This window comes from Myotis nattereri (genome assembly GCF_964212035.1).
Source record: "Myotis nattereri genome assembly, chromosome: 3".
NCBI lineage: Eukaryota > Metazoa > Chordata > Mammalia > Chiroptera > Vespertilionidae > Myotis > Myotis nattereri.
The window spans coordinates 81670954-81683635 of record NC_138077.1 but is presented as its reverse complement, the minus strand read 5'-3'; the positions used below and the strand labels follow the sequence as shown (position 1 = coordinate 81683635).

The following is a 12682-nucleotide window of genomic DNA, read 5'->3' as shown; positions in this document are numbered from 1 at the left end:
AATAAGGTTTAATGTGCATAAATGTTTGTCATTGAAGTTTTTAATTTGTCTTAATGTAATGTTTCTTCCAATAACATGTGTATGTATTCAACAAAAAAATGTAAGAATATATCTATACTATGCAAAAATCTAATTTTCTTTTTACAACTGCACAGTTTTGATATAGTTTTAGTTTTTTAGGCCTCCAAGAGCAAAAAATGAAAATGTGAAATGTGAGCTTTAGGGGGGAGGGGCACAATACTTGAGAGTCCTAACAAATATGAAAATGATTTTAAATGTTACTCTATGTGCTTTAGTTCTGATACATTATTAATCATTTTGTTAATCATGCTCCAGCTTAGATTGTGCCATTGAACATTTTAATAACTGCAGAATATAAATTTCTTTGGACAGTTTTCACAAACTACACTTGGGCTTGATTTTATATGCAGTGCAAACTTAATTTTGAATTCTGAAGGAATCATTGTTAATTAACAATCTATGTTTCCTAAAATGTTAGTTATACCTCTATAATAACCTCATTTTTTAAAAATCAGAGGCAGAGCATGAATACAGAATGTGGAAACAGATCAAGTTCCATTAAAATTGAGGAAAAGATGAAAAGGTAACATGAAGAGGAGTTTGTGTTAAAACTATTAATTACCTCAATTTTAAAAACGAACAAAAACACTATTAGAAAGGAGTAACTGAAAATTATGTTTCTATTATTGGCAATTATGAAACTAAATGAATTTTAAAGATGTAAATCTCTAAAACAAGTATAAGTTCAATAATATTTGTTTAAAAAATATTGATATATAAAATTAAAAAGGAATATTTTCAAAAATAGAAGTTTATTATTTTTATTTTAATAATAGACCAAATAAGCATGATTGTTAACATTTCCATACTAATTCTTTTTATTTTAAGGCATATATAATCAAAGAATTTGCACAAAAATACATTGAATATTAGACTGTCAAAGCACTTTACACATATTAATAAATTACTCCCATTAAAAATTAAGAGTTTTTTCCCCTGCTTTATTAAATATAAGATGGTAAGTATATGTAAAATGCAGATAAAAATAATTGAATTGAAAGAGTAGTCTTGCATTTATGCTTTATGCAGTTACATAAATTTTAGTCTTAAATATTTTAAAAATATTGTACAAGTATATTTTATGTTATATCTTTGATCTCTAAATGTTTATATTCTTTCAAGTAAATTGCCTTGAAAATAGTCCATTGTTTTCAGTTGTTTTAAATGTGTTTTTAAAAGAGCTGCTTTATTTTTTATACCTCCATTCAGCCTCAAAATGCTTGTAACTTTCTAATTCTCAAAGAAGTTGAAGCCAAATACCATAACATAGTGGCTAGAAGTTATTATTTTTAAAGTTACTCATCTTTTATTGAATAGTGGCCAAATATCCCAAAAAGTCTGTTGGAGAAAGAAAACTTTTTACTTCCTCGTGAATGGAAATACAAAAAGAAATCCTTCATTGGCTTTTGTGTATTCAGAACAGTAAACATATATTTTTATAGTAACTTTTCACTGCTTACTATTTAATCAATTTTTTAAATTTCACCAAATGAGATACTTAAAACAAAAGTGAAAAGCCATCCCATCTTTGTATAAACTGCTTATTTTCTCCAAAATCCCTATGAGGAAGCAAAACATTCCCTTTTCCACCATACAAGCTTGATCACTCTACTATTAAATGAAATAGGTATCTATAAAGAACAATAACAACAAATCATGACTTGTCTAGTCAAAGCTCTTTACACTATGGGGAATAGAAACAAACCAAAAATTAAAGCAAGTCATGTATTTTTGCTGGTCTAAAATTGTATAATTCCTAAATTTTAAAATAGTACTCATAAATATATACTGATTTCTTTAGATATATATAATTATCCATAAGTCCATTCATTCATCAAATAATGTTTATTGAACACTCATGTATCAGTGTCCTGTTCTAAACACTGACAACATGGGGTGAACAAGACAGGCAAAAGCCTTTGTCTCATGGAATTGACCTTCCGGTGATAAAGATACACAATAAAGAAACATTAGTACATGTTATATTGATGATTAAGTTAATAATGTTACATAGGATGACTATGGCTTCTTTATATTAAGTGGTAAGGGAAATCTCTGAGGATGTGACATTTAAACTGATATCTGAAAAGCATGAAGGAACCAGTCATGAGAAAATCTGTGGTAAGAGCATTCCAGGCAGAGGGAATAGTTTAACGTGTGGGAGTTTGGAGTGTTTGGGAGAACAGTGTGCTTAGTACACAGTAAATGAGCTGACAGAAGCAAAATTAAATGGCGTCAAAGAACATTTATGAGACTATTGTGATAGTTCAAGGGGGAAAAAACCAGTGGGTTTTGTTAAAGTGCAAGTAGAAAAGATGGAGAGAAGTAAATGGATTTGGGGTATGTTTTAAAACAGGGCTTGCTAATAATGGATTGGGTATGAAGAATGAAGAAGAGAGAAAAAGATAAATTCTACATTTGTAGAATAAGAAACTGGGTCCATTGTGATGCAGAAGGGTTTGGAGGGGAAAATCAAAAGTTTGGTTGTATGCATATAAACCCTTCAATGCCTGTAGATACTCAGGTGGAGATATCAATAGATAAGTGTAAATGAGAGTTTCAAGATCAGTTAGGCTTAGCATCAATATTTAGAAGTCATCAGTATATACATGGTATATAGTTTTGAAATCACCAGGAAAAGGCTGTAAGATAAAGAAGTAGGCCTCGATTGAGGCCCAGAGCATTCCATGGTTTAGAAGCTAGGCAGAGGACACAGAGAAGTGTAAGGTAAGGTAGAGAGGGGGGAAAAATGCACTTGGTCACCTGGATTAATTACTATTAAGAAGTCAAGATTAGAACAAAGAAATAATTCAAGACCTTGAGAAGGTCAGTGTCTGTGAAGTAATGAAGTCGAAGCCTGGTTGAAGTGATTAAGATTTTCAGAAAGAAGGTGGAGTCAGTATCAAACAACTCTTTCAAAAAGTGTTACTGTAAAGAAAGCAAGAGAAATAGGACAGTGACTGAAGGGAGATGTGGGGTCAAGAGAGGGTTTTGGTTTCATGTGTTTTTAGAGAAAGGAGGCTAGAGCATATTTATATACTAATGAGAATGATCTGGTAGAAAGGGGGAAACTGGTCATGCAAGAGAGAATATAATTATAGAAGAAACCTTGAGAGGGAGAAGGGTTAGTATTCATAGCATAAGTAGGGAGGTTAGTTTTTAATAGAAGATGCATAGAACTTCAAAGGGAGGGAAGGCAGTTTGTGTGATATGCAGATAGTTTGATAGATTTGTGGTAGAAATGTAAGGATATTACTATGTGAGTCGTTTTATTTTACCAAAAAGAGATAAAAGTCAATATGGGGCTGGGAAGGGAGTATAGAAGGGAAAGGTATATTTGGAAAGGGAAAAGATGAATATATATATATCCTGAAAGACATGTATTGTATACTCAAGTTGTTGGGGGTTTTTTAACATTATTTTGGAAGGTGTGAGCCCCCATTTGAATTTTTTTTAAAGACAATCAGGCTCTAATTGTTTATTAAAATAATATTTTGTTTCCACATTACATGAAAAACATCAAACCAGCTGTCATTTAGGAAAAACAAATAGGCAATATGGTTGTTCTGTTAATGAAGGCTCCCTATCTATAGGAATGATGTATGATCTTTTCATTGTGCATGAAGCTTTATTTCTGGATAGGCTGTACGTAATTCAATGTGTTGGGATTTATATGTGCATATTTATTCTTTGGGTTTATTGTAAAATTAGATTGTGAACAATGGAATAAGATTGCTCTCCACATTTTTCTGCTGTTTTATCATAGCCAAAAATATAAAGATTTATGTACATATAAATATGTATTTGATTAAACATTTAATATTTAAATGGCCATTTCAAATATTAAATGGCAGATGTGAATAGTTACAGTGTATTCAAAATAGTTATAAAAATCTTTACAGCACAAATCCTTAAAAGTTTATTTAATATTAAATAGTACTTTTATATAAAATATCTAGCTAACATCTAAGTTAAGACATTTAATCCCTCATACAGCAACATTTGATTAATAAAAAAAATACAGCTGAAAACTACATCCTTCCTATAAGTAAGAATGTGATTTTTTAAATCTCTTTGTAACCTGTCACTGATTATGGATTTAGCACTGTACCCATCTAGTCTTGCAAAAGGCGGGGAAAGATCTTGTTTATGAGAATAAAGAAATGCAGCACTGTATTATTTTTTCTCTTTGGTATTACATCACTTTTTAGAGCTTCTATATATGCCTTCCACTCAGGTCTCTTACACAGCCTATGTTCCCTTTTCTGGTTGTATCACAATATGGTAGAGAGATAAATACAGTAAAAGGGTATAAACAATAGAACTGCAATCCTACCTATTACCTACTTTACTATAACAGTGAAGTAGTCCATACTCACTTGAAGGTGGTATTCTTTTCATGTTATAAAAATATGTAATTTTATGATGTTCCATGTAAATTTTCATGTGCTGGCATGCTTACAAGTTAATAGTGTTATAGAATGCTCAGCTCTCAATGAGGGATTGTGGTGTATTGCATTACATATGTCATCTATTTGCTGAAAGAATATGGTGTTTAGCAAAACTACCTGCTGAGCAACATAATAAGATTTTTGTACAAAGTACAAATTACTAATTATTGTATTTTATTTTTCTATGATTTCCTAAGAGGCATTATCAGGGTCTTACAGATGGAGTAAGCCTGTTTATTACAATATCTATTAGCAAATAAAAGTTACAGTTCTGGTGGTTGAATTTGTTACTTTTTTGTATTTTATTGATGCATATTTAATTTTTATTGTTTTAAATATCTACTATATTTAGATGCTCTGTAGATATATTAAAAATTCTGAATACAAAATCGTAAGTGTAATTTTTCAAAATAATATCATTACGGTCAAGACAAATTCACATAAATCAATATACATAATTGGTACATATTTTTGTAGTGATTTTATATGGGCAAAATGTTTTGTAACCTTCAAGTAAATTGTTCAGTGCAGTGGCACTACTGTATACAAATTGCCAATGACCAAAATATACACATAATGTCTAACTGCTCAAACAGCTTTAGACCATCAACATTCATTCCAAAACTTCCATTAAATTACAAATCAGGATTTTCTATATTATTTTTAAAGTTTCTGGTAAGAAAATACATAAAAAGTATCATGAATTAATCAGAATAGGATTGTATTCATCATCTCTCACTCTTATGTCTTTTATCATTCTACTACAATTCCAAAAGCCAGTATGAAATTTAAACTGGTAATAAAGTACCTGAAACTTTCTTCCCTTATACTGGTATCTTAAGTAGCTTTCAGAAAATCACATACCATTTTTAAAACTGCTCAATCTCCTAACAAAATGAAGAGAGCCAAACTAACTTCTTAAATCAAGATGGAACAATTTTTATGCTGAGCCTTGAGTGTACTCTTGAAAGCTGTTTCAGTTGGCAAAGCACCAAACAGATTCAACATATGAAATATTTACTTTTTAAAAATTGATATTTTCAAAACTGGCACTTTCTAGAATATTGAGTAAACTGTGGCTATTTCATCTCTAATAATCATAAGTCATCACATCAACTATACTCATCTATTTATTTAGCTAATTTTTTGGTAAAATAATTATATGTCTGCCTAAATTTACTGAAAAGTTAGATATTCAATCTCTCCATTATATTTCTAGTTTTCACCAAATGTTTTATACTAACTAAAAGGTTCATGGTTGGGCCGGGGTCACACAGAATGAACTCAAGGTTCAGTGTAATCAGAATGATATTTATTGCCCTAACCAGTTTGGCTCAGTGGATAAGAGCGTCACACTGCGGACTGAAAGGTCCCAGGTTCGATTTCGGCCAAGGGGATGTACCTTGGTTGCAGGCACATCCCCAGTAGGAGGTGTGCAGGAGACAGCTGATCACAATGTTTCTCTCTCATCAATGTTTCTAACTCTCTATCCCTCTCCCTTCCTCTTTGTAAAAATAAATAAAATGTATTTTTTTTTAAATGGTATTTATTCATGTCACGTGGGTGCAAGTGGACTGACTCAAGAAAGAGCCAGCGATGAATTGGGGGGGCGGGGCAGGCTTTTTATGCGCTCAGGGAAAGCTACAGCCGGGGCTTTGGCTTGACAAAAATATCAGGTCCATAGTTTTACAGCCTTGCCCTTTGTCCTTCTGCTGGTGCCAGACGTCCTTCCGGTCCTTCCTTGGGGGGGGGGGGGGGGGGGCTGTAAGGAATTATGGCCTTGAGGCATTTCTATAAAATAATTACTCAAGGGGAGAATGTTTCTGCAAGGCTTCTTCGGCTTGTAGAATGAGCTTTCCCTTTGACATTTGTTAGATTTTATAAGGCTCAAGCCTTGTGTTCTCCAGTTAACCCTTTCACTAACCAAAAATAGAACTCAACCTAGGGGCAGAATATAGCAACTCCAAACAGGAAAAATTAAGTCTGTCCACTAAAGTTTTCTAAAACATAAGATTTCTGCCTATGTTTAAGAGAAAGGAAAAAAAAAAGTCAAATTATGGCTAAAAGCAAATTAGTTACCATCCCTTATCAACGTGAGTCATAATGCCTGGACATACAGAGCAAGAAGTTAAAGAATCACCACACTTAAAAATCCTATCCATATAATAAAAATTTCAGTACAAAGGTAAGACAGGAAATTATTTAATAACTACTATGTGCCAAACATATATACTTCTGTTTCCTATTTTTTCCTCAAAACCTCTAGATGAGACAAATAGTCCTTTTGAAGATGAGGTTACTAAAGCATAATGGAGGATTAATTGGCCTAAGGTCACAGAATAAGGACGAAAACATATATTTGCATATTCCATTACTACAAAGACATTTGTAAGTCAGTTCTTTTGGCTATGCAACTATATAAGGGTTTTGTTTTTTGTTAGTTTTTGCATTTCAACAGCCACCAGCCCTGGCCATGTTTCTTTTTCTTTCTTTTTTTTTTTTTTTCATTGTAAAAATAACAGCCACAGTTGGAAAAGTAACAAAACAAAAAGCATCCCATAATTATACACATGAGAAGGCAAAAAAGGGCTAATTTCAATGTAACCCTGATATTTGGGGGGCTAGCAATCTGGATTTGTGCCAGCAAGTCCAGTGTACATTCTTGATAACCTATAATTAAGTCACTACCTCTTTCCCAGAAACTGGTCTTGCAGAATCTGTTACAGAGGCCATAAAACTGTGAACAGTGCACTGCCCCGGAGGGAAGGCTATCAACGCTGGCACCATGGCCTGGAGACCCCCAACACCTGGGGGCCTTCTTGCAAACCCTGAAAAAAGGACCAGAAGCATAATCCACGTTCAAGGGACAAAGACCCCAGAAAGATATAAAAGAGAAGCCGCCTGCATGTTACTTTACTCAGATTTGGAAAGTTATTCCCCGAGTTCCCGGCGAAAATAAAGTGTCACTCCTTGTCTCTAAAGCAGCGGTTCTCAACCTTTGGGTTGGGACCCCTTTGGGGGATCGAACGACCCTTTCACAGGGGTCGCCTAAGACCATCAGAAAACACATATGTAATTACATATTGTTTTTGTGACTAATCACTATGCTTTATGTTCAATTTGTAACAATGAAATTGGGGGTCACCACTGTTATGCCCAGATTTCAAGATCCCCAAAAGCCCACCAGGGAGCCAGCTGAGTCCGATGCAAAAGCAAAGAGTCTTTATTCGATCTAGCTCGAGCTCCCCATCCACCACACTCACCGACACAACGGCAAGCCAAGTGGCAGAGAGAGAGCTCTGCGTGGAGAGAGGTTTTATAGGGGGTTGGAGTAAGGGAAGGAGAAAGGACTGTGGGCCCTGCCGATTGGCCAGGTGCAAGTCGGTGTCTTGTTACACAGGATGTGGTAAGATGGAGGGCGTAGCCCTTACCCTGGGGCAAGATGGAGGGCGTAGTCCTCGCCCTTTCAACCACAGCATGAGGAACTGTATTAAAGGGTCATGGCATTAGGAAGGTTGAGAACCACTGCTCTAAAGCGTCACTTGGTTTTTCTCTGGTCTTCTGCAACACTATAACCCTCCCCTTCCCCCATCATTACTTTTGTAAATTCTTTCTAGTCTCTTTTTTCACCCTCCATTTAATAGGCCAAAGTAATTACTAATTTGGTAGTTAATTGCACTAGGTAGTTTGAGGAGGGATAAATCCTATACTTACAGTAACAAAGTAGATAAGAAATGAAAACTCTTTGAAGAACTTTTAAGTCAAGAACACCATTCATGGGTGGGTCGGGGGGGGGGGGGGCGGGATTATGCCTATATAGGAAGATTGAAAGGTTTACAGAAAAAAAAAAAATCCTAGACCTTTAAAACTATTGCATCTGTGTAACCAGGACAATCAATGGGTCCATGCTGTCACTACTTGAGCCAATTAAGCAGAGACAGGGTTGAATCATATATGAGTGTTTATTCCAGTACTGCCAGCTGTACGAGAGAGCAGCTGGTCGTCCACAAAAAGAAAAATCTGCTCTGCAGCCCCTCATAACCCAGCTGCTGATATAGGGTAGGACAAAGATTACATGGGGAAGTAGGCTATGCAGGCTGTGGTGGGACTCCATTGTTTGGGCAACAAAGCTGTTAATCTTTCCAAGATAATAGGCAGGTCTTGAAGGAGAATGGAAGGCATTCCAAGGTTGACTCCCAGGCCCCGGGGCATACAACTTCCAACCAAGTTAGAATGTCCTTTCTTTAACCAGAACAAGGCAAGCCTGGTTAATAGAGCATGATTAATATTTCCCATAATTATAACTAGTCCCCAATATTCTTTTTGCCCCTAACATCTGTAGTCTCCACTTTGGCCAGGATAGTAAAATGTGGAAAACGTGTATGTCAAAATATTTTCAATTGGAGGATCATGTGTTACTATAAAGTCCCAGTTGCAAGCTAAGGTGGCTAACTTTAAGCGCTGAGACTATTAATGTTTTCCTGACCACCTGCTGGGTTGGTTCCGGGGACTGTAATCCCCTCAGGAGAGGATGCCCCCTGGAACTCTGCAGATCAGAGAGCTGGGAAGCCAGGATGCAGGCATTCTTTGGCGGAACAATGCCTGCGAGTTCATCTTTCTCCCAACCTACATTAACACCTTTACTTCGCCAGCATCCAGGGTCCCAGGCCTCTCAGAGCCCAGAAGAGGGTGGGTGCGCAGGGCAGCGGGGCGCCTCCCGCACACATCTGGCTCCAGGGGACACAGTGCGTCCAGAGGTCGTTGCCACCACGCCGGGCCCGTGCCCCGCAACGGCGCACACTCCTCCGCGTTCAGGGCGCCGCCCGCACAGCCCGCTCCGGGCGCTGACATCCCGCATAGACGAGGACGGAGAGCGGTGCAGCTACCGCAGGCGCCACACGCTTCCGAACCGGCTGTGCGCGCCTACAACTCCCATCACGCCCCACGGGACGGCGCTCCGCCTCCCTCACACTCCGCGGGCGGCGTTTCCGCGAGCTCTTCCAGACGCTGAGCGGGAGGACGGCGCAGGCTCGCTGTGACCTCGGAGGAAGCGTGGCTGCGGGACCGGAAGAGCCTCCGGTTGCCAGGGGAACGCCACGCACCTACTGACTGAGGCTCGGGCGGAGTGGGCGGCTACTCGTTCTCCAGCTTGTGGAGGCGGCTTTGCCCGGACCGGAGAGCCTTCCGTGGAGGCCGAGAGAGGAAAGGCGGAGGGTCGCCCGCGGCAGATTCCCGTCCCCGGGAGGGGCGCGCGAGGTCGTCCCCCCCGTCCCTCACCAGCTCCCGGGCCCGCAGGTATTTCCCCGCCGACAATTTTCGTGGCCGGCGGCGCCCATCACCTTGCCCTCGCCCGCCCCCGGCTGCATCGGGGTGGCTCTGCCCCCGTTTTTCACTCTGGGGTTATTGTCCCGTGTGAGAGGCGGGGAGGGAGAAGGGCACTGCTGCGGTGGGTCCTTGGGGACCCCAGAAAACTCCTTCCGACAACAGTTGTGTGTTGTTTTGTGGTGGTGCTTGTTTTCGTACCGTCCAGTCTGGTGTTTTTATGTGGTGTGTGGAAAGTATAACTAAATTTTCATAATCAAAAACTGAGAGACGAGTCAAAATGTCTATTTAAGATAGCGTGTGCTGTGTAATTCACGCTGGAAACATTTTTTAAAGTTTATAAAGTACAACTCATAGTGTTTTCTTTGCCTCACCACTGTCTCTGCAGCCTCTCTTCTAAGTTCTTAACTGTGGATAAAATCCTAATTCTTTAGGACTTCTTTGGCAACAAGTAGTCCTTTAGAAAGCAGTTTCTCGGGTAACAGCCAAAAGAATTTGATTAGCGGGTGTGCAGCGGGAGGAAAACAGTGAGATACAAAACTGGAAAGGCAGATTGGAGCCAAGTTGCGAACAACCTTAAAAGCTGTGCGTGATAGTTTGGAATTTATTCTGAAAGCCAGTAGTGACTATACATCAGAAACACTGGGTGGCTTTTTAAAATGCAGATGTCTGATCCCCTCTTCAGAAATACTCATCCAATAGCATGCAGAAAACTTTAATTGTATTTCTCACTGTACAGTTAGGGCGTGATAAATAAATGTCGAGTAATTTGAATTGTCTTTTTTCCCCTCCTTTCATGCACACAAGAGTCACCTTACAGAAATACAAAATTACTACGGAATAAAAGCATATGATAATTGTTTATAAAGCAGCTTCAATAAATGCAATTACACCTTTTAGAACAACTGACTGCTCTTTTAAGTTGTATGTCACAAGCATTGGGGCGTTTGATAATCCGTGAAAAGCGGATGGAAAATCACAATCCAAGTTTCTATGAAAAATGAATATTCAATATCAGGCTTTTGACTATTGATGCCTTATAGTCGATGCCCAGAGGGGGATCATGTGAGAAGTCATCATGTTTTTTCAAATCGGTTCAAAATTGTATGGAAAACTATATATGTTTGTCTTTATATCCGTATTTTACTACAGTAAACAACAAAGTGAATTATGGCAAATTTACTTGGAATTAAAATTGTGTGAATTGTTTTATGATATCAAAAGGCTAGCTTAAAGGAGATCTTACAAATGCTTATCCTTAAGCTGAGATAAAAGGAATAGATTGAAAGAAATTTAATCTGCAACACAAGGAGAAAAATTGATTCAGGCGGGGCAAATGGAGTACCTGCCATCAACCCCATTCCTTGGGGAAGGCAACTGGGGCTCTTCTATATGCCCCATGCGTGGATGGGTCACTGCACCTTTTTTTCCTACACGTTATTAGAATTCCATTTTGAAACTTCTGACCATAGTGATCTCCCAAGGGTCCTAAGCAAAATGGATGCTGCAGCCTCCTTTCAAGTGCAGTGGTCTTGGAAGCCTCTTAGGATTTAACTTGCTGGAGCCTCACATCCTTCGAAGTCTGACCTCGTCTGGGATAAAAAGTACTGAAGGAGCTGTAAGGTGACAGGCTTCTGGAACCTTAGATGGAAATGAGAATAAATCAAATAAATGAGGTTAATGTTTAGAGAATTTAAAAAATCATGGTTCAGAGAGTAATAGGAAATATTTGAAACATCGGTGTATTATAGTTATTGCTATAGCAGTCCCTATAGCAGTTAAGGGCTGACGGGAATATATCTCTTCTCCCACCCACATAGTAATGTTTGGGTAGGCGATGGACCTGAAGGGAACACCTTTGGGAAGTTTCATTTGGAAACCTGACATCTAGATTTGACAGTGTCTTAGAAGGATATGAACCAGGTGACCACGTAGTGAGCAATATGTTATCAGCTGTTTTATTTGACTTCAAAATACTTCTGTTTGGATTTCTAATGGAGATTTATTTAAGGTTTGCATTGGAAGGATATTTTTTCCCCCAAAGAATGAATTAATAAACAAATGAACAAGTCAGGGATGAGTTAAAGAAACTTTCACAGTATTTAAGAAAACTAGATTAAAATCTAAGATCAGTATTTACTTTCTTAAAATACTACTTAACAGGCTACTTCAGATACATTATAGTTTAAAAAAACAGATATTAAGGTTTGATAAAACTGTGTGAGTGTTCACGCATGTGTATATATTATACATAAACTTCTTCCTAAATGAATTTGTAGTGGCTTGCCAGAAATAAATGTAAAAATTATGGAAAAATTTAGATAAATACAAGATGTCCAAAAAAAAAGTATGTACACTTAAACAGCTGATATCTCAGTTTTGAAAATGAAAAGTATTTTTAAGATGCTTTTATTGATTTTTAGAGAGAGAGGAAGGGACAGGAATAGAGAGATAGAAACATCATTGAGAGAGAATCATCATTGATTGGCTGCCTCCTGCATTCCCCCTACTGGGGATCAAGTCCAAAACCTGGGCATGTGCCCTGACCAGGAATCGAACCAGTGACTAGTGGTTCATGGGTCAGTGCTCAACCACTGAGCACACCAGCTGAGCGAAAATGAAATGTGTTTTAATAAACACTGCCTTTATAATTATTCAAGGGGTGTGTAGACATTTTGGGAGGACATCCTATATATCAGAATTCTTTGTTTCTAATGATAGGAAATGTAACCTAAACTGAATACTATCAAGCAAACAAACAAAAACATGAATTTAATATTTATTCATATTTTTGCAAAATAAAACGTTGGAGCTGGCTTCAGAAAAAG

The 12682-nt window shown here is 37.6% G+C and overlaps 1 protein-coding gene across 2 annotated transcripts in view; it reads left to right on the top strand.

The window, feature by feature from the left end:
* The first annotated feature begins 9535 nt into the window (after positions 1-9535).
* The window catches only part of ARL6 (ARF like GTPase 6), a 51131-nt gene continuing 47984 nt past the window's right edge, over positions 9536-12682 (top strand). The window contains exon 1 of one of the 2 annotated variants that reach the window (XM_081086749.1): positions 9536-9827. The gene's annotated coding sequence lies outside the window, so the exon portion shown is untranslated. The remainder of the gene's footprint in view (positions 9828-12682) is intronic. The other variant, XM_081086750.1, reaches the window with a different exon arrangement.